Source organism: Sander lucioperca, chromosome 10, assembly GCF_008315115.2.
Source record: "Sander lucioperca isolate FBNREF2018 chromosome 10, SLUC_FBN_1.2, whole genome shotgun sequence".
Taxonomy (NCBI): Eukaryota; Metazoa; Chordata; class Actinopteri; order Perciformes; family Percidae; genus Sander; species Sander lucioperca.
Genome location: NC_050182.1, coordinates 38,081,454 through 38,104,043, shown reverse-complemented (window position 1 = coordinate 38,104,043; position 22,590 = coordinate 38,081,454). Strand labels below are relative to the sequence as shown.

The 22,590-nt window shown below is 41.1% G+C and overlaps 1 protein-coding gene and 1 long non-coding RNA gene across 3 annotated transcripts in view; both read right to left on the bottom strand.

Moving 5' to 3' along the window:
- Window positions 1-22,590, bottom strand: part of grik2 (glutamate receptor, ionotropic, kainate 2) — a 299,478-nt gene that overhangs the window by 133,609 nt on the left and 143,279 nt on the right. The gene's annotated exons all lie outside the window — the stretch shown is intronic.
- LOC118496009 lies at window positions 965-14,621 on the bottom strand. Its single transcript, XR_004898475.1, has 3 exons — window positions 14,611-14,621; window positions 1,941-1,946; window positions 965-1,044 (listed from the first exon to the last, which is right to left on the bottom strand). It is a non-coding gene; the product is annotated as an uncharacterized LOC118496009 (long non-coding RNA).

Genomic DNA, 22,590 nt, shown 5'->3' with positions numbered 1-22,590 from the left:
GGGTAGAAAGTGCTGCTACAGTGCCGTCACAGTCATGCAGCTGCAAGCTGCAATGGCGGTGCAGAGACAGTGAGAGCACAGATGCGAAGACCCAGAAACGCTGACCAATCAGAGCAGGATGGCTTTTTTTTGGGTGAGGGCTGTTTTTTGAACATTAAAGCATGGAAACTTCTAGTAAAACCCCCAAATACATGTAATCAAATGTTGTCCTTTCTAAAACAAAACGAGATCTTCAAAAAATTTCAGTTAGTGTTAAGGGAGCACCATAGCACTGAGACAGCTCTCCTGAAAGTGACAAATCACTTCTTCTGTGCTGCATAATGTGGTAAATGTTCTGTATTCATTCTTTCAGACCTTAGTGCAGCTTTCGATATCATGATGATCCTGCTGGATCGCCTGTCACGATGGGTCGGCATTTCAGGGTCCGCCCTCAATTGATTCAAATCATACATTTCAAACTGTCCTTGTATCCATACACTGGCTCCCCGTTCACTTCAGGATAAACTTTAAAACCCTCTTAATTGTCTATAAATCACTCAATGGTCTCACCCCTGCATATATATCAGAACTTCTCAGCCCCTACAGCTCCAGCAAACCCCTCAGATCAGCCTACCGTGGCATGTTGACTGTGCCTGGGCCTTTTCTGTAGCGGCTCCTCGGCTCTGGAATAGCCCGCCGGAGGCCTTTAGATGGGCTGAGTCTATTGATATTTTTAAGACGCAGCTTAAGGCACACTTTTATTCTCTGGCGTTTAATTTTTAATTGTGATTAAACGGTGTTCTTTCCTTCTATTTTATGTATGTGGGTGTGTATGTGTATATATATATATATATATATATATAGTATATATATTATCTGTTTATGCGATTTCATAAGTTTCAACTTGTTTCTTAACTTGTTTCTACTTGAATAGTGTCATATTTCCACTATATCTATGTATACATGTGTGCTTTATGCTGGTATGTTTTTGTCTTTGTGAAGCAATTTTGTGCAAACTTGTTTGCTTTTAAAGTGCTATATAAATGAAATAACCTTAAATTTAAACTATTATCAGCTCACAGGACCATGAAGCCACAGTGGGCGTATTATCCTAAAAACTGGACAGCTGAGGAGGTGGGCGTTTCTTGCTCTAATTAATCTTGGATAATGGTGAGGCAATGTTTCTGTGGCTTATGTTTGGCCTCTTAGTTTGTGTTCACACCTAACCTACTTTGCAGTTTAAAGGCCCCATATTATGAGAAGTGAGATACCATGTAATTTATTATTATAAAAAGGACCGCGGTGCTACTTTGTATATAAATACTGTGAAAGTATCAAAACCATAGACTGTAAAAATAATGGCCGAAGCTTCCGGGCCTGACAAAGTGAAGCCAATGCGGAAGTGTCTTAAACCTGCATTCTATCAAATTCCCAGCAGGGGGCGCCTTCACTGTTGTAAAAAGAAGTCAGTTTCTGTAGAAGTCTATGGGGAAATGTCCCTAGTTCTGTCTTTTTGTTTAAGATAATTTTTTCAGCATTTTAGGCCTTTATTTAATAGTAAAGCTTGGACATGAAAGGGGAGAGAGAGGGGGAATGACATGAAGCAAAGGGCCGCAGGTCGGAATTGAACCTGCAGCCGCTATGGCGAGAACCGATACTGTGTACATGGGGTACATGCTCCACCAGGTGAGCTTTCCAGGCGCCCCTACTTCTGTCTTGATTTATTACCTCAATAAACATTTTCATATTGAGTTTATGGCCTTAATCACTGGTTTCAATTCTTCTTCAATACAGCATGATGTTCATTTTGTAAATTATGATCCGATTTATTTTAACATATCGGCGGGCCGATATTATCGGCCGATATTAGGCATTTTCCAAACTATCGGTATCAGCATTTATAATGGCCGATAAATTAATATTTATAAAATAAAATATAAATGGACGAAACACCTTTCAACCTTGTTCTGAGTGTTGGCGTTGCATAGTTTGTCCACCAGAGGGCTCTCTACAACCTCCCTGTTGGCAACACTCGTGTTTAAACCTTTAAGTTTCATATCTTAAGTTTGTATTTTTATACATTTTATTTATCAGAACTTTAATATATTTTGATGTTCCTCTGTTCATTTTTAGTTTATTTTTAAACTGCATTATCATATTATTTTAGTGAGGACTCAAATATCTACAAATAACAAATGTTAGGGAAATCTGTTTATGTTTTGTTGCCGATTCTGGATTTTTTTTAAAAATATATATCGGCCGATATATCGGAATATGGGATTTTTAAATTACCAAATATTTGTATCAATATCACCCTTAAAAATCCTTTATCGGTCGGGCTCTACTGCCATACATGCAGATGAATGGAGGCAGGACCCGGACCCCCTTTTCCCCCTTTTTCTAAGCGCAGCACCATTGCAACCATAAATAACACTGGCTTGGCAGTGTCAACTTCCCCAGCTCCACCATCTCACCAATAATCGTTGCATCCTGTTGTAAAAAACCAAGATGGCGACGCCTGTATCGCCAAACTCGAGGCTTCAAAACGGCAGTCCACAAACCAATGGGTCTGATGCTACGTCCACTATTTTTACCAAAACACTCAATCCACAGAGAAATTCACACAGCCTGTATTCAGAAACTGTGCCTTTGAACAAACTGCCAGGACTTCCGTACGGTTGTAATGTCACAACTATACGTATATGGGTAGAAAGTGCTGCTACAGTGCCGTCACAGTCATGCAGCTGCAAGCTGCAATGGCGGTGCAGAGACAGTGAGAGCACAGATGCGAAGACCCAGAAACGCTGACCAATCAGAGCAGGCTGGGCTTTTTTTTGGGTGAGGGCTGTTTTTTGAACATTAAAGCATGGACACTTCTAGTAAAACCCCCAAATACAAGTATGAACCTGAACATGAGCATTATATGGGACCTTTAAATAACCTTTAAATAACTCTGATTTGATTGAAAGTAAATTGTCCAGTATCATCCTCTGTTGCACCGAAAGTGTCTACTGTAGGCGATGATATTCTCTCGTCTAATATGCCTGTGACTGTCACTTCCCCTTGACTGCCTCATACACAGTATAAGTCATGGTCTGCTTCACTATATGCTACTATAATGCTTTTTACCATTTAACTTCATGTAGCCTAAACCTTTCCCTCTTTATTTCATTCACAGTGCAGCTCTTCTCTAAGGAAACATTGTTCATACTTTTGAATTGTTTTTCAATTCTGAATAGGCTAAACTTGTTCTGTTCTTATCTGCTGATTTTCAAAAGCAGGACTTGAAGCTCTGTGGTGTGAAGTTCTTATGTGAATCTTGGTTAATGATTTTGTGAATGAAACTGATCACAAATGGAGCGGAAGGATAAGAATACGAAAAATGTTCTTGCATTATGCCCATTGCGTCTCTCCTTGACTGAAGTGTGCTGTAGAGTTGCTTGCTGGCTTGCTTTCAGCAACAGAGCATTGCTAAACAATTATATTCTCGCAACAACTTGTCCACAGGATTTCTACAATGTCATGACAAGGATTTTGTTTGAATTTCTGTTCCTACCCTCACCTGTGGTCTTGAAGGCTGGGTCATGACCGAAAAAAAAATGATACAAGCGGCCGAAATGGGTTTTCTCAGGAGGGTGGCTCGTGTCTCCCTTAGAGATAGGGTGAGAAGCTCAGTCATCCGTGAGGAGCTCGGAGTAGAGCCGCTGCTCCTTTGCGTCTCAAGGAGCCAGTTGAGCTGGTTTGGACATTTGGTAAGGATGCCCGCTTGGCGCCTCCCTAGGGAGGTGTTCCAGGCACGTCCAGCTGGGAGGAGGCCTCGGGGAAGACCCAGGACTAGGTGGAGGGATTATATCTCCAACCTGGCCTGGGAACGCCTCGGGATCCCCCAGTCAGAGCTGGCTAATGTGGCTCGGGAAAGGGACTTTTGGGGTCCCCTGCTGGAGCTGCTACTCCCATGACTCGAGCCAGGATAAGCAGTTGAAGATGGATGGATGGACAATAGAGACTGCATGATGGGATAAAGTGGAACCCAAAGGACCAGTATGATGCTGTGGAATCATGTTAAATATCTTAACTTAAGCTTAATAGGCTTTGATGAAATCATGTAGTTCAAAGACATATAAAATAATTTCCATTCCGTTATAGTAAGTTGTGCCTTCTGCAGTACACTATAGAATTATATTGGTAGAAAGTGATCCAACTTAAACGTTGGCTTTTGGCAGCTTCACACCAAGAAACATAATATAGATATTGCCCTTCAAAAGCCCATATCAGTCAAACCCTTTATACTCTATCAACTTGCAAAGCAAACATAAATCCTTTTAGAAATAAAGGAGCAGACTGTGAGATGGGAGCAGAGCGGACTGCCTCCAGGCTCTTGTTTATTTCTGCAACTGTGCCTGCGGCTAAGATTCCAGATGGCTTTTATACTCACTTCACAGAAATCAAATGTTTTCTCCAAAATCTTTCCCATGGCAACCACTTTTCCCTTTACATTTGGCTCCAGTGACCACTCCCTTCATGTATAAAATGTTAAATCTGTTAAATGAAAAACTATTTTTGTGTCGGGGAGATAAAATGTTGAGTCAAAAGGAGCAGGACTAAAAAAGAGGGGAGAGAATGACATTGCCTCACCATTTATGCCGTAGAATTTCCTCTCCTATTGAGGGTCCTTATTGTGCCTCAATAGGAGAGGAAATTGACTGTGTAAAACCGAATCATTACTACGGCTGGCTATCCTTTGTAATGACGATATGTGTCTCTCCACATCCCATCAGCGTACACGCCCCTAAAATGACGCCAGGAAATGAGTCCTGAAGATGGCTGCTGGCTGCCAATGAGAGTGATAGAGGTGACAACTAAAGGATCACTACAAGCCATTAACACACAGAGCAAGGCTGGGTATGAGCATTGTAATGGGATACTTGACAGGAATCAGGACACAAGAAAAAAAACTCACAGGGTTGTGAAAATGGCAAACGACGAGGTCATATCAGTCGCATGCCCAAACAGATCACTGTTGAACAAGTTGAAACATCAAGCAACCCAAGATGCTTTTCAGTTTTATAGTGTTTGTTCCCAAGTGTTTGTTCAGTGTTCATACAGTGTAATACAGAAGCTTTTAAAATATTGCTTATTTTTATAATGAAAATAGTTTACCAAAATTGCCAGTGGGCAAAGTGCTACCTAAGTCCCCATCAAGAGAATTTTGTCTGTCTTTGACACTTGCACTACAACCTGTTTTCAAAATAAATAAAACCTATAAAAATAATAAAAAGAAACCTTTGGGGTTCATGTAGTTTTTTTTCTGCTGTACCGAACTCACACTGAACCATGACTCCTAAACCGAGTCACGGTTGGACTGAACTGTGACTTTTTTGTACCGTTACACCCCTACTTCTGAGATGGACTGTAATTACTCTCCAGCATCAAAACATCAAGGCTGTGTTTTTCATTGTTCATCTGCCCAATATGTGACCAAAAGACTAGCATTAATATATTCATGATGATGGACACTAAAGTAAGTAAAGTAAGTAAACACTACAACCCTACTGCCAGAAAAGAACTTCAATATTAGACTCTTAAAACAAAATCACGGATTTAACGCACTGACATTGTTTAGGTCTAATGCTATCATATTAATTAAATTATGCTTTCTAAAACATCTGTACATGGCAAAAATACAATGGTTAAAGTTGGGGAAAGGTTGGGGTTAAGGTATGGTTACATTTAGCCGATGAAAACAATTGGCATAACATTCCAGGATGGGAGAAAAACGTGCTCTGGTTTATTGGCATTTCTTTAAACCGATCACAATAGTTATGGGCAGTGCTAACCACCGCACGGAGCCCCAGTGCCGCTGCAAAATAGCCTCTGGAAGGAACTTGTTTTGGTGGAACATGTATGTTCAAAAGTAGTTTTAGTCGTGAAACAGAAAACTCAGATTGGACAGATAGTCTAGCTAGCTGTCTGGATTTACCCTGCAGAGAGCTGAGGAGCAGTTAACCATAGGCAATCATATTTCAGGGAGGGGGAGCGGGTGCTACCCCGGGCCCCCTTTCTAGCCCCACCCCTGTATTAGGTCCTTGTCAAGTTTTCCCCATCACCATCATTTTCACTTTTGAATTATGTCAATTGAGACGGCAGAAATTTGAAAGTCATCATATCTATAATAAGCAAACAGCTTAGTTTCTACACTCTTTAAATATCAGGCTGAATCTTTCACTCTGTTTTTCAAAACCTGCTTAACCTCCTTTGCTTAACTGCTTTGATCTCCTATAAATTGTATGTAGCCTAGGGAGAAGTGATTAACACTAGAAAAACCCTGCGTATGAAAACTAATATACACCCAAAACATAAAACATTTAATAGAGACTAGTGGAAGTTAAGGAAAAATAATGGACAAAGGAGTATAAAATGCCACAAAACTCAGCAGTACAATAACGGACAAAAACGGCAGTGCTAACTTATAGCATAGTAAAGCAGAGTTACAGCACCATCAGCCCTACGATTCAGCGGTAAGGCAACGTTGGAGATTTCTGCTGCTATAGTATGTCTTCTTGGACTGCATCTTCACCTTAGAGGAACATATCTCTCACTCATTAAATTCATTAGTAATGCCTAATAGATTTTATGCCTCTATTCAGTGGATTCTTCATTCATTCTCTTCTGTGAGATTACTAGAGCTGGTGATATGCTACTATTTTTGAATCCCATTTTTATGTAAAGCATACAGTGACAATGTCCCACTCTCCCCTCCTCAAGCGTTTTTTTTTGTTGTCAGTTTGAAACAAGCGCCTGATTAAATATGAACAATGATGCAAGTTTCAATTCACAAATTGGAAAAGCTAATCTTCTGCTTAAGATTTCCTCAGGGTAGGAAGATTGAAGACTCTGCCGAGAGGGAGCATGTTTGGAAAATTGTGCCCTATGAGTTTTCTGCAGGCGTATGGAGGCATGTGTTCCAGTGATCTAGGTCAGATGTGTGTGTGTGTGTGTGTGTGTGTGTGTGTGCGCGTGTGTGTGTGTGTGTGTGTGTGTGTAGTGGTAGGCAATATGAGTGTTTTCACAGAAAAAGAGGTAGCATATGTGTGTGAGGAAAAGGGCAACAAAGGGGAGATGTGCATGTGGATATATGGATGTGTGACTGCGTGCTCCTGTGAAAATCTAACCAACACGTTTTTTCATTTGCAGTCCTTGAAATGGTGATTTATTGAGAAGGCGTAGCTGTGGGTGACATTCAGGACGGGCCTTTCTTTCTTTCAATGTCAGAGCGGCGTTTCAACAGGATGAGTCTTTCTTTCAATGTCAAAGCTGCGTTTCATCACACAAACCGATATCCACTTCCTCCGCATGTAATTAGAGAGCCTTTTGATTAGAGCTGAGCTGAATGATAGCTCGTTGTCCGTCATGTGTGCAGTCCATCACCTCAATGCAGCACGAACGGCACGGAACCCACTGAAACCGAGTGATGAAGCAAGAAGGAAAAAGAGAAACTTGCACGGATCATGAAAACATTAACAAATAAAATGTCCATCTGTATATGTATTCAGCCTGTTCTCAGGAAATGATGTGAGACGCCCACCATGTGATGTGCGAGAAATGTTTCCCTACCTGCAAAGTTTTACATGATGAGATTACAAGGAACATCCACTCTAATGTCAATCAAGTTGTTTTTTTTGTTATCTACTATGAAGTATTAACCTGACGCGCCAGATGGTTTGTTAAAGTGGACCTATTATATAGCATTTTCAGGTTCATGCTTGTACAGTATTTTGTGATTCTACTAGGACATGTTTACATGCTTTCATGTTCAAAAAACACTATTTTTCTTATAGTGCCCATGACTGCTGCACCTGTATTCACCCTCTGTATGAGACACTCTGTTGGAGCGCCTGTCTCTTTAAGCACCCCCCTCCCGAAAAAGCCCAGTCTGCTCTGATTGGCCTGTGCATGTCCACGAGTCTCTGAGATCTCCGCTGTGTTGATTCACTCTGAAGCCTGAGACTGACTGCAACAGAGTATATAGCAGGACTTTCTACAGTGAAAATCACAAATAAAGTTTTCACATATTTGGGTTTAACATTGGATCAATCACTTATAGGTGAATCGGACATCCGAAAACGGACATCCGAAAGGAGGGACATCCGGCGGAATTTCCGGCAGAACGAGAGCATTCCCGGAAGTGGAACGTCGTGGATATAGACTACATCAAGGAAGTCTGATGCACATCATATCGGAGTTACTGTTATAACCAGTTTCTGACTTGTAAACAGTGCTGATGTCAAAATCCAAGTCACAATTACAACTGAGAAACAAATACAGATGCCTCATCTGCCAAAAGTCTGTTGTCCAAGGTATTTGATGACAATGTATCCTTCCCACGTGGAAGTGCATAGAAACGTTTGTGCGGCCTCAGCTTCAGCTCACTTTTTAAAGCTTTACTGTGTAACGTTTTGATATCCGTTACAATCAAGCCATTGCCAAATGAGTTGCTACAAAGCTAATTAAGACTATCAGCTCCACACAATTCTCTCTGTCTTTCTCAGTATGACTACGTTCAGAAGATTGTGTCGTCCGGTGACTTTCCCGCGCAGAAGCCCGAGTAAAGATAATTACCTCTTCTGAAGAGTCCGTCATGTTTTTTTAATCCTCCTTGGCTACTAGCAACTGTATGGAGGAGGGCTGGGAGGGTTGTATCATGTGGATACGCCGACAGTTTTGTTGTCATTACTTAGAATTCCTCATGGGGGTGACAGAAACTACGCACTATAGCCTGAATGAGTAAAAGTAGAAAGAAGAGAGGATTAAAAATGACAGTATATCACATACTCTGTGCATTGCGATGAAAATCACTTTGATTTGTGTCCAAACATGTAATGTGCTTTCCAGACGTTGAGCTCATTTTACAAAGTGACATGATGCTGCTCAGATGACTACAGCAACAGTCTCCAAAGCAGAGGGAGCTCACAGCTTCTCCCTGATGAAGCCATTTACCAGAGCTGATGAAACAGCTTCATTCTGTCACTGCAAACTAAGCAGAAGGCAGAAGGAGTGAGGGGGAAAGCAGAGAGAGAGAGAGAAACAATTAGCCTAGGGGTCCTTGGGATCATATGTAATAATTTGAGTGAAATTAAGTGGCAGGTTTAACAAGCAGGGATAATTTCACTTTTCCGTTCTTCCTGGAGGAAATCTGGCCTTTAATTGAGTTAACACTTATTGTTTGGCAAACACTCCTAAAGCAGACCAAGACTGCCACTGTGTCTCATTACCGACACCCAGAAATGGTGTCGGCGCCCAACCATCTCCTACCATCTCTCCGTCTGGCCTGCTGCCTTCCGCCATATCCTTTCGCTTTCTCATCCCACACACCCACTCCTTCAGGTTTTTAAGTTGCTTTTGGATGTTGGATGTTGCCCCGTCAGTAAAGTTAAAACTAATTTTAAAATAAATACCTTTTTTGCTACAATCATTACTAATTGATATAACAACATAGTGAAATAAATGATAACCATATCATAACATATTTGACATTTTCTGTTCTCTGTACCAAATAATCATTGCAATAATCAATCTGCCGTTAGGCTGGCTAAGAAGTTAATAACATGTTGAAAAAGAGTGGCATGTTAGCATAAGAAGTAAGTAAGTAAGTAGTTTTTATTGGATGATAATAGAGTTTAATTCCACAGATTCATAGCTACTGTACAGTATCAGGCTGTGGCTACACAGAAAATACTTGTTGGCAGGATAAACACATTGCATTTACAGTTGTGTTCAGAATAATAGCAGTGTGTTTAAAAAAAGTGAGTAATCTTCAAAATCCTCAGAATAGCTTTTAATTCCATAATATCAATGCATTGGGAACACTGCACATTCTATTCCAAATCAAAACATGACCAGAATTGATCAAGTTTGTGTTATACCTTTACAGAAAGTGAAGAAAAAGGAATATTAGGCTGCTCAAAAAAATAGCAGTATTTGCATTTTTCTTGACAAACTCAAACATTTACTGTATAAACTGAAAAATGTCTCAAGGGTTTGCTTTACTTTGAATCACTGCACTAATATTTAGTTGTATAATCATTATTTCTGAGAACTGCTTCACATCTGTGTTGCATGGAGTCGACCAACTTCTGGCACCTGTGAACAGGTACTCCAGCCCAGGACGACTGAACTACATTCCACAATTCCTCTGCATTACTGGGTTTTGCCTCAGAAACAGCATTTTGATATCACCCCACAAGTTTTCTATGGGATTGAGGTCTGGGGATTGGGCTGGCCACTCCATAACATCAATCTTTACTCACTTACTGGTGTGTTTTGGGTCATTGTCTTGTTGAAAGACCCATTTCAAAGCCATTTCCTCTTCAGCATAAGGCAACATGACCTCTTCAAGTATTCTGATGTATTGAAACTGATCCATGATCCCTGGTATGCGATGAATAGGCCCAACACCACAGTATGAGAAACATCCCCATAACATGATTTATGCACCAACATGCTTTGCAGTCTTCACAGTGTGGCTTGAATTCAGTGCATGGGGGTCGTTGGACAAACTGTCTGCGGCCCCTAGACCCAAAAAGAACAATTTTGCTCTCATCAGTCCACAGAATGTTGCGCCATTTCTCCTTTGGCCAGTCAATGTGTCCTTTGGCAAATTTCAACCTATTCAGTACATGTCTTTTTTTCAGCAATGGGACTTTGCGGGGGCTTCTAGCTGATAGCTTTGTTTCACATAGCCTTCTTCTGATCGTAACAGTACTCACAGGTAACTTTAAGTCTTCTTTGATTTTCCTGGAGCTGATCATTGGTTGAGCCTTTGCCATTTTGGCTATTCTTTGATCCATTCGAATGGTAGTTGACCGTTTTTTCCCACGTCGTTCAGGCTTTGGATGCCATTTCAAGGCATTTGAAATCATTTTGGCTGAGCAGCCTATAATTTTCTGCACTTCTTTATATGTTTTCCCCTCTCCAATCAACTTTTTAATCAAAGTCCGCCGTTCCTCAGAGCAATGTATGGAACGACCCATTTTGCTGAGTATTTCAGTGTGAAATGCACTATAACCAGCATGCACAACATTTGCTTCCTTCCTACCTTAAATATGGGCCATAATTGACATCTGTTTCTTCACAGAATCAATCACCTCACTAATTGAACACAACACTGCTATTATTTTGAACATGCCCCTTTCAATTACAGATTCAATTACACAGAATGAGCAGCATGCATGTCATGACTGTTGGGTCTGTTGGTTTTCTATAACTCTACAACACTTACTAGTAAATTATTTGCCATGTAGAAATATCACTTCTACCAAAAAATTTGATTTATGAGGTTAGTGATGTTGGACTGCTATTCTTTTGAACACAACTGTACATGCACACTAATATTCCACTATTATTCAGAATATGACAACAATCAAATGTGATACGGGTTATGTAAACAGCATGTTCTATTTGGATATTCCGAATAAGGCCTTTTTCTAAATTTAGCATTTTTTAAATTAAGACGTGGGTTATGCGGTTATTATTCTGGTTTGAGTAGCATTCTTTGGACATGTATACAGTGTATTCGGAATATGCATCTCAATCAGAGTTTCTACCACAGTTTGCGACAGTTTACGGCCTTTTGCCTGTTTACGGTCAGCTCTGTGCGTTGCTATGGTTGTTGTACACTAACCAGCTAGCCAACAGTTTGCAAGGCTGCAATAGAGATGCATCCCCCCCAAAACAGCCCGCATTTCTGGTCGGAAGGAGAAGCACACCGACTTTTAAATATTATGAAAGACTATTTTTGAATATGCACAAACATCGCAACCTTTTCAAGAAGGTGGTTGAAGGACTGAAAGAGGGATGCTGTGGTCACACGGTCCAACAAGTCCGCCACTGGTAGAAAACTTTGAAAAAATCCTACTTTGCACGGGTGCATGTAAACGGTATTATTAGTGGAATATTCATTTCATTAGCCGTGCATGTCAGCAGCTTAGTCAGAATATTGTCTATTTTAGAGAAAGGGCAAAAACCAGAATATTATGTGAATGCAAACATATAGTCAATGTTCTCTTTGGTGCAACACAGCCTAAGAATGTCAGCCGTGTTTTTGAGGCTGAAGAAAGACACAATTCCCCCTCACCTCCACTGTCCCTTTGATGCTGTATGTGTGTAATTCTCTCAGTAAAAGTGAGAACATCCTCACCCCTTTGCTGCCTGATCATTTCCCCCACAAAAAAAACAAAAAAACATCTGTTGACAATGCCTCCCATTGAGTCCATCGTGGTTCATTACTGGAGCTACAGAGAGAGGCGTGGGTGGTAGATTGTTGTTATTTGGACACCATCCACCCCCACCCCCCTAAACCCCATTTCCACCCCCCACTCAGTATCCTGCAGGCTGTCTAATAATGTCCTGGAAGCCTCTGTGGTAGGGATATTGAACAGCACTGTATATAAACAATAGGAGGGGTGTGTAGAGGATGATGTGTATCTGCTGGTGTGTGTGTATGCGTGGAGGGTGGCTGGTTTGAGGTTGTTATTGTGAAACAGAAGGAAAGCAGTGGCGCCATCACAGTGCCAGGCAGGACCCAGGATAACGGAGAACTCAATGGAGTGTTAAATGGGAAATCATCTGTTTTCAGCCACAGATTTAATGTCATTGCCGCTCCCACTCTGCTGCGCTCTGCTGTTTCATTCGCTGCTGTCTCCCCCTCCTGCGTCTCTTTACTTCTGTGTTTTGTTTTTGTCCAAATCCCCCACCTCCCACCCCAACTCTGCACGCCCCAAATGTCACACTCCCCTCTCTTTGCAGTCTCATCGAGTCTGTCTACTTTAGATTTCTTTTCCTTTTCTCTCTCTCAGCCATCCCTCCATTCTGTCCTCGATCTCATCATGGCCCCCCTGCAGGCCCCTCAGGTTATTTTGTGTACTGTGGGCAGTTTTCCGCCTCATGTTCACAATGGGACATTTGGGTTTGCAATGTCAGTCACATTGTCTCTTTCCGCGAAACACTCGGAGCGTCTCTCAGCGGGATGTCTCCATTAGCAATTTTGACAAGATGACCGGAGAGAACCCTTCAAACTTGGAAAACATCCCATCACCACCACTTCCACCTCCTCTGCCTCCACTGCCACCAGACACAGTCCTCCATCTCTATCTGCATCTCCATCTCCCTGCCCAGATTAACTCATCAATTTAAAGCCTCAGTTAATGGCTTAACTCATGAGAAAAGTCATCAAGCGTTATGGCTTTAAAAGAGGGTGAGCTGATTAAAAAACATCCCCGATTCGTGATTGTTGTTTTTTTTTTGTTTTTTTTAACAGAGCGATGAATTAAGCAGATGGCCGTGAAGTCGGACCCTTTCTCCTGCACAAAGCGCTTGAATGAGTTTGAGATTCAGCCGGAGCTAGCAGCACAATTTATCCTTTCAGAAGAGTTAATTGATCCGTCATACTCTCCCTTTGCTGTACTGGAGTGAAGAGAAAGAATGCCCTGACTCTGTGTACATGCTCCTCTTCTCTTAAAAAAAATAATAATCACATGTTCTATCCTCTGATAATGTTACATGTAATAATGAACTCCAAGAGTTACTTTATTTTGAAGTGCTGCAGTTGTAGCTTTTTGTTGTACACAATTTCCCTCGACCTGCCTCATCTATTTTTGATGCAATAAATGTTAGATTGCAATTGGTAGTTTAAAAATCATATGCAAATTATGTCTAATAAAACTAATACTGGCTCGTTACTCGCTAAGTTACTAAGGGCTAATGATTATTTTCATTGTCAACTGTCTCGATTAATAGATGACTTGTTTGGTCTATAAAATGTTTATATTTATAAAATGTCAGAGCAATTGTGAAAAATCTGTTTCCAAAAACACAAGATGACGTCCTCAAATGTCTTGTTTTGTCCACAACTCAAAGATATTCAGTTTACTGTCACAGAGGAGTGAAAAAAAGATATTCACATTTAAAAAGCTGGAATCAAGAATTTTCAAGAAATGATATATAACCAACTATATTATCAAAATAGTTGCCGATTAATTTAATAGTTGACAACTAATCGATTTATCGTTTAATCTTTGCAGCTCTAAAGTTACTACACAGCCATTTACAAGTTGTCCTCTGCAGAACAAGATCGAGGAAGCAGCTATTTATCTGCTTAAGCAGCCTCAGTAAACCTGGGAGGGGAGCCCTTTGATAAGAGTCTCTCCCAGTGAAAGAGTGAATAGTGTAAAAAGGGCAGAAGGATTTTTGAGTTTAAGGTAAGAAAGCAGCAGCTGTGGGGCCTTGGGTTTGAGCTTCTTTTGTGTTCAAGGATGTGCGAACATCTTCAGGCCTGAGTCTGACTCATCCACATGGTTTGATCTGTCCCCTGACAAAGCACCACAACTTGGGTAATAATGAGTGTGGGTACTGATGACTCAATGGGGACTGTGTTATTAAGTGCATCGGGGAACTTTAGTTTTGGTTCTCTGATAAATTCACTGATCACTGCATTTACACAACCTGTCCTTTACGCCAGAAATCTTCAACAGGGGGTCTGGGACCCCCAGAGAGGGTCCTCAGAGTTGCTGCAGGGGGAGCGGGGGCACCAAATTACTGATTGATGGTTTAACAAAAATGTCTGAAAACATTAACATGAATCCATTGATGATAGGCTTATTGGCTTACAGGTAAGGTAGCCATCCACAGATACAGTTAGGCTATGTTCACACTTGGCGTCTTTTTTGACAAGAAAAAGTTGACTAGGGCGCTTTTGTAGTAAAAAAAAAGCTGGCAGCGTTTTGTTTCCATAAAGCAGCAGAGAGTGTCTTTTGTTGCTATAACTGCTACAGTATCCTAGCTAAAGCTATGTGGAGCGGTGCTAACGTTAGATAAAACTAAGCGGTGGAGCGAGCTAGACAAAGAACAGATAGAGAGAGCGGTGCTGCTAACGTTCAATAAAACAAAGTGAGTTCCCTGTACAGGGAGCACCCGGTCATACCGTATAAGCGTATAACTCGCTGTGCTCCGACTCCATTCTTTCTTGTTGTTATGGAAACGACAGGTCTGGCTACTCCGCTTGTCATTGGTCGGCTGTCAAAAAAGCGCTTGATGTAGGGCGTTTTTTTCAGAAAAGTTAAACTTCATTGTCTCAGTTACGTGGTTTTTTGCTAGTTTGACCATGTATTAAAACTTAAGGACGGAGAGAATGAGTATTCCACTTCTATCTTTGTTTTGTTGCACGTTGTTGTAGAAAAGTTCATTTTCGCTCTTTGTTTGTTCAAAGTTGGGTAAATGTCTCAGTACACAAAAGTCCTAAAACCACAACTGGTATATTTATCTGTCTCTTATAATATTAATTCCTCATTTTCACAGAGGTGACATCATTGTGTGATCATATATTGCAAAGTTTACAAGACAAATGCAATTATTGTGGAAATAACAGTATTTTTTATGTCAAATGACGAATAGTATACAAAAAGCATGGTTAGCCTTAATTTAATCTTCAATTGTGTTGCATTGTAGATTGCCTTATGCAGTAGTATCCTAAAAAAACAACGTATAGACTAATACAAGGTTGTGCACAGGTTGTGCAGCCCGTTTAAATTCCAAACCATCGCTTTGTCACGCCCATCGACGCACAGATTTAACCAACAGAGACAGATGAAGTTCTGAATACTCTGAATACTATTCAAACTTGAACTTAATACACAACAATAGAAAACTAAATCCATAATGTCTCCAGCTGCACCCACGTATAGATTGGCCATCGGGAGTACCAGGAGATTTCCCGGTGGGCTGGCCTATTTGTGTGGGCTGAATGGGCTCCGGTTAAACTTTTTTTTTTTTGATCGGTCCATAAAGAGAAGAGAGATCACATCATTGGCACACTTGTGTGTCTGTCATATAAACACTAGCCATTCACATCCTTGGTCTTTGACTGACCACGCCACAGAGAGGAGAGAGATTACATGATTGGCCAACTAGTTTGTCTCTCATCTGAACACGGGCCAATCACATCCCACTATGTCCCACTTCATAGAGACAGAGCGCTGCTGGTATGTACATGTGTTGAAGGGGAGTGCAAGGATGGTTGGTGTCGGGCCGATTTTGGTGGGCTGGTCTGGGTCTCAAAAGTCCAGGGCAGATTTTTACCCCAGTCCAGCCCTGGCTGCAGCACTCCAATAAACTGTAATGGTGTGCTGAGTATGTGCTACACTGGTGTGCCGCAGCCCATTTGATTATGGTTTGTGCAATGATATGTCTATCAAACCTGTCTGTCTAGAGTCCACTGCAGAATGCGGGGAGAGACAAAGAAAAACACCCAGAGTGTTGTATTTGATCTCGTTCAAAGCAACACAAATGAGTTCTTTAAGCGGAGCTTTGCTAATTAAAAAGACTCCTACTCTGTCAGGCATACTAATGCCCAATCCTCGAATGGACTGTAGACATGACTATGAGCAGAGCTCTGCCATATTGCTTTAGTAGCAGAATCCACCGTCCCGTGACTAAGACACACTGTCAGGAGGACTAATAGTCTTAACACTCAAGTGAATCTGATGAGTTTTTCCCAGCAAGCAGATAATGAGCAGAGAAAGGAATCTGCTATAAAGACCCTCGGAACGTCTGCAAACTTTCTCAGCCTGGGCAGCATCAGGACGCTGGCAGTGTGTGCACTGTTCAATGAGAGGATTTAGAATTAACTGTAGGCTTTAATATGCCAAGCGTGCTGGAATTTGAATCATAGTAAAACAATATATTGCATGTGTGTATAGAGGCAACTGAAATGCTGCATTGAACATTGACCTGAAGCAAGAATACCAACACATTCTCCATCTCAGGACGTCAAAAAGCAACGATTGGTTAGGTGCCTTTGGCGTTTCTTAATGACACAAAAAGTTTTCTTTAGCGTCTAGTCCTTTGGCATAATTTTTTGACAGTTTGATTGGGACTCTTGTCATCCCTTTTTGACGCTCTGGGACGGAAGTCTTGGTGTCACTTTTTGATGCTCTGGGCTGGGACTTTCCTGGTGTTAGGTTTTGACGCTGTGGGTCGGGACATACGTTTAAATAACATGCGGCACAAGAACGGGACAGTTAGGTTTTGAGCGAGTACAGCATTATCTGTATCTGTATCTGTTAACCATATGAATTATCTTTATCTGTATCTGTACTCGGACTGGGCGGGGCCTAACCCGGAAGTGGGCGGGATTTAACCTGGAAGTGGGTCGGGTTGTCTTGAAATGGGCGGGGCTTTGGTATGTTATTTTAAGCATGCAGTTGATATGGGTTGATCAGAAATTGTTATATTTATTGCTGATTAGAAAACTATTTACATGACAGCATCAGCATTGCGCTTCAGATCAATGGTTTTGATCATGATAAACAAACTATATACAGAACAAGAACAATGAATACAACACATGCGGTTGCAATTATGAAGTAAAATGTAATGAACAAGAGTTTTCATACTCAACATAACTTCTTTTTTTAACTTTTAATTTTTTTATGATCAGTGTGATTTATTTTTTTTTGGTTCTTTTTTATTTTTTTTATTTCCACACCAGGTGTGTGTGTGTGTGTGTGTGTGTGTGTGTGTGAGTGAGTAAGAGAGAGACAGAGAGAGAGAGAAAGAGAGAGAGAGGGGGGCGGGGGGTACTGTGTTCTACGGATCAAATAGTCCGACGCTGTTTTTCAGATGTGTTTAGAGCCAGCTGACGGTTTAAAAAAGAAAAAAAATCTCCGACAGGCAGAGACGCAACGTGAGTCGCATTCTACCAAGCACCACGTCTGAACAAACCCCACGTTTACCAGAACTCTACTGGTTAATAAGTAAGTACTACAAACCGAAGTAAAAAACAAACCTGAAGCTGAAGAAACCCTCAACGTTAACGGAAAAGACCCACGAACCTGAGTGACTGAGGGAGAGACAGAGAGAGAGAGAGAGCTGTTCTGTGTGTGAGTGAGCAGAACGGGACACAGCAACACAATAAATCTGTATGTGTGTAGGGGAGGGGCGCTGTGACGACTAGCCTATCACAGAACGCAGACACAGTCAACTACCCAATGAGGATTTTTATTCAATCCGAGCACAGATATTGACTCGTATTACTCGTATAATACTCGTACTCGGCAAAAGTGCTTTATCCGTACTCGTTTCAGCCGAGTATCCGGCTCAACTCTGGTTCTTACAGTAGTGCAAATGTATTTAGCCAGTTAAGCTGATTCATAAACTATATGCACCGTATAGTGTTTGTGGAGAAAGAGAAATGATTTAGTTAGTGTGTTCATTTTTGACATATCCACTCCCTGATTTTGCTTTAGTACCTAACAAATCTTAAAATTTGCCTCAGCTCACTGCAGATGTGTTGATGTAAAAATCTTTATTTTGAGTTTTAATACACCTGCTGTGAGCTGCGATGGTATTTGGAAATTGAAGGATACTGTAAAATATTGTTGTGCATCTTAAATGTTGTTCTACAGTTGCGGGTATCTTTAACTTATATTACCTTATATTGTTGGTATACAGTTTGTTGTAATGTAATAATTATTGTTACCTGTGGTAACGCCACCATGATCTTTCATTTGTAAAATAATCCTTGAACAAGTAACAGTGAAGCTGAATGTAGTAAGCTCTGAATGGGGAACTGGGGGTGGGATTAAATAAGTTATATTCTTCCCACTCCCTTTCAGGTAGAAATTGATCATTTTATTTATATATTGTATAATTTTCTTTTGTTACTATTGTCTGCCTGAAATAAATGAATAAATGAAAAAAAAAAAAAAAATGAACTCACTCAACACAGTTTTTAAACTGCATACCGTTCTTTTCACTAATATTAGTAAATTATTCAGGTGTAAAACCTTTTTTTTTTTTTTTTGAATCCTATTTCAATCTTTGCTCTGAGCTCAGCATACAACAGCATAATACAAGGCACTGGCCATAAAACATGGATCGAAAACATTTAAAGGCTTCCTACTGAAATAAAACAATGTAATGTTCCTGAGGAAAAACCTTTTTACACAGCATTGACATTTTCTGACCAGTTCAGTTTCATCAACACATTAATCATGGGCTTTATAAATAGGGTCTTACATAAAATTCCATTTCCATGCAGCTATAAGATAACTTTAGCAAAATGAAGACTGGAGAATACTTGAATCTGAATGTTTGAATGGTGTAAAGTGTCTTCTGTAGCATTCTCATGTCTATTCTAATCACAGCTGAATGGCCTGCACATTTCAGCTAGCAATCACTTATCACACACACACACACACACACACACACACACACACACACACACACACACACACACACACACACACACACACTATGCTTGCTCTGCGCTTGTCTCTGTTCTTCTTTCTATTGACAATTGTGCTACTATGATGTATAAAGTTGGCAGTCGGAATGTGGGCAAGCTATGTGAAATCACGCACCGGGGCAGCATTATGGCGTCCATGCTTGGTTCTCTGTGAATAAACAAAGCCAGCATAATGGCAGACCTTCATTGCGGCGCTATTGTTGAATCTCTGTGTCAAATGGTCTTTTGTAATCCCCCTATGTATGTTGACCTTCAGCTACAACTGATGGCATTGTGGTTTTTCAGATGTTGTTATTCCAGTCCCCTCAATGTCAACTGAATTCTTTACTTTAAATGAGACCAAAGACAATCAATGATCCCTTCTCTCTGAGCGTGGATGAGTCTCACTCCCAATGACTGTCTTTAAACACAAACAAATAGGAAAAGCACTGCCGCTGCATCTCATTGGCTAGTCTAGTTATGTAGCAAGTTCCCTTCTCATGCTTGTTTTCAAAGTCAAGTTAATCCGGTGACTCCACAATAGTATTGTATCCAGTATTCTAATGTTCAGAATGAAAATGTTACCTTGTACTGCTTCTTAGACTGACAACATGGCTCTAAGGCAGAGCAGCCACTCCAACGGGCCTGCCAAAAACAAGGAACTGAGCTGAAGCCCTGTTTGAATGTTCTCTAATCTGCAGCCCACTCCTGAAACCCTGACACGCTGCTGTACAAACTGCAGAAAGCAAAAACCAGATCACGTTATTTGAAAAAAATGTAAAAAGGTGCAAATTTCAACCACCTCGAGTCAGCACTGTAGAGAGCGACTTGTCTCCCACAGTCCTCTGCGCTCACAGAAACCCCGGCAGTCACTAAATGGCTCTCTGTGGCACCGGAGTCACTGCTCCTCGTCCTGCCCAGCACTGCCAAGCACCGCCAGCCTCTGCACAAGTAACGCCAGCTGCCCATGTCCCAGCAAAATCTCACAGCCAAATTCCTACCCCAACATTTGGACTATGCCAGAGTCAGATCCAAGTCTGTGAGCCAGAGAAGAGGGAGACAGAGGCATGGCGCGATGAACACAGAGAATAAACTAAGCTAAGCTCAGAGAAGCCCCATCTAAGAGGCGGGGAAGGGCACAGTCCACAGCATCATCCCAGCGCCACGTTTGGGGCCGCAGCCAAAATGTGGAATAACCAAATATTAGCCTCCTTCTAATGAGAACTCCTTCAAACAGCTTGAACTCCAGACGAAGGCTTTGGAAGCCTTCCAAAGCCCTAGCACCAGCCTTATCCAGGCATATCCCACAATGCAACGCAAAAGCTGTGCGTCTTGGAAAACAATGAGGCCATAGAGTGGAGCATGATCTGGCAGGTTCCTGCTCTGTGTTGGCTGTTTGTATACTTTACTGCTGTGTGCTTTGACAAAAACTCTGCCCAGGGTCAGCACCAACACAACCCTCCCAACCAGAGGTGGAAGAAGTATTCAAAGCCAGTACTAATACCACACTGTTAAAATACTTTGTTACAAGTTACAAGTCCTGTATTGAAAATGTTACTTAAGTAAAAGTATGTATGATCAGGATAATTTACTTAAAGTATCAACAGTAAAAGTACTCAATGCAGAAAAATCCTCACATTTTAGAAACTGGAAACGATCAAAACAGTTCTGTGTTTAATCAGCTGTATTTGTAGGCCGTTATATTGTTGGGTAATTTAAAAACATCAAATTTTATAAACTACATGTGTTTTGTGTGCACAAATCTTAATGTGTGAGGTAACTAGTAACTAAAGCTGTCAGATTAATGTAGTGGAGTAAAAAGTACAATATTTCTCTCTGAAATGTAGCGGAGTAGAAGTAGAAAGTGGCATGAAAAGAGAAGACTCAAGTAAAAGTACCTCAAATTTGTACTTGAGTAAATGTACTTAGTTACATTCCACCACTGCTACCAACCCTATAACCAACCCAACCCCCACTGACTCAGTCAGCCCTGAGTCTATATCCACGACGTTCCACTTCCGGGATTGCAATCACAATCGTCTTGGGTTAAGGTGACCAGATTTCTGAGACAAAATCCGGGGACATTTTCAGCTCAGAAGCATATATACCTCCTAAACAGGTAATGTTTTTATCTTTGTAAACTTAAAACGGGGACACTGCCCCAGGGGTGTCACTAGACCTAGAGCTACACTGGGGCACTTTGAAAAGAAATCCAGACAACAAGCAGGAGGGGTTCTATGTGTGGAGTAGTTTTGGAGACATGCCTCTTTGTAATTATGACATATATTAAAAAAAAATGTATGGCAAAAAATACTCCCCCAAATTATGCATATGCCTATTTTTGAAAAGTAAGTGATGTAGTATAACCAGCAGAAGACTAATTATATGTGAGGTAGGTTTAGAGACACAACTCTATTTAATTATTAAAATAGTAAATGTTTTTGGCAAAATAATATTCCCCAAAATTATGAATATGCTTATTTTTTTAAAGGTAAGTGCTGTAGTACAACCAGCAGGGGCCTTCTATGTGTGGAGTAGTTTTGGAGACATGACTCTTTATAATTTTGACATATATTACATTTCTTTGGCAAAAAATATTCCCCAAAATTAGGCATATGCCTATTTTTGAAAAGTAATTGCTGTAGTACAACTAACAGGAGACAAGTTATAATTGAGGTATGTTTGGAGACGCTACCTTATTTATTCATTTAATGAATACATATTTTTGTTGTATCTCTTTTCGGTGTTGTAGTTTGTAGACCGTCCCTAAGCACTCGTCTTACTGCCGTCTCACCGCCGGCTGCTCGTAGAGACCAATGTTATGTCTCCAGGTTGTAGGACGGCTCGTTTTGATGAAAATGAGTTTGTAGCTCGTTGTTTACCTTACTATGTTAGGAAAGATGCATTGTTTGTGAATATCTTTCTACCTTTACCGAAGTTGAGCCCTGAGCAGCGCTTGCTCTGGCTGTCTTGAGCCTGCGCGTGTAGCCTAGGTGTGAGCCTGCGCGACTATACATTTGGTCAATGTTTTCTTCAGGTCACCGAAACCGGGGACGTCTGGTCGCCTATCTTGGGTGGCGCTAAGCCCTGGATGAAGCCCCGGTACTGCTGCAAAATAGCCTCGGGAAGGAACTTGTTTTGGTGGAACGTGCGTACTTTCAAAGGTTGTTTTAGTCGTGCAACAGAAAACTCAGATTGGACAGATAGTCTAGCTAGCTGTCTGGATTTACCGTGCAGAGATCTGAGGAGAGTTAACCAAAGTCCTCAGAAATCCACCGGAGTTTAGAAGGTGACAGATATCCGGCCGAAATAAGGGACATCCGCCAGAATTT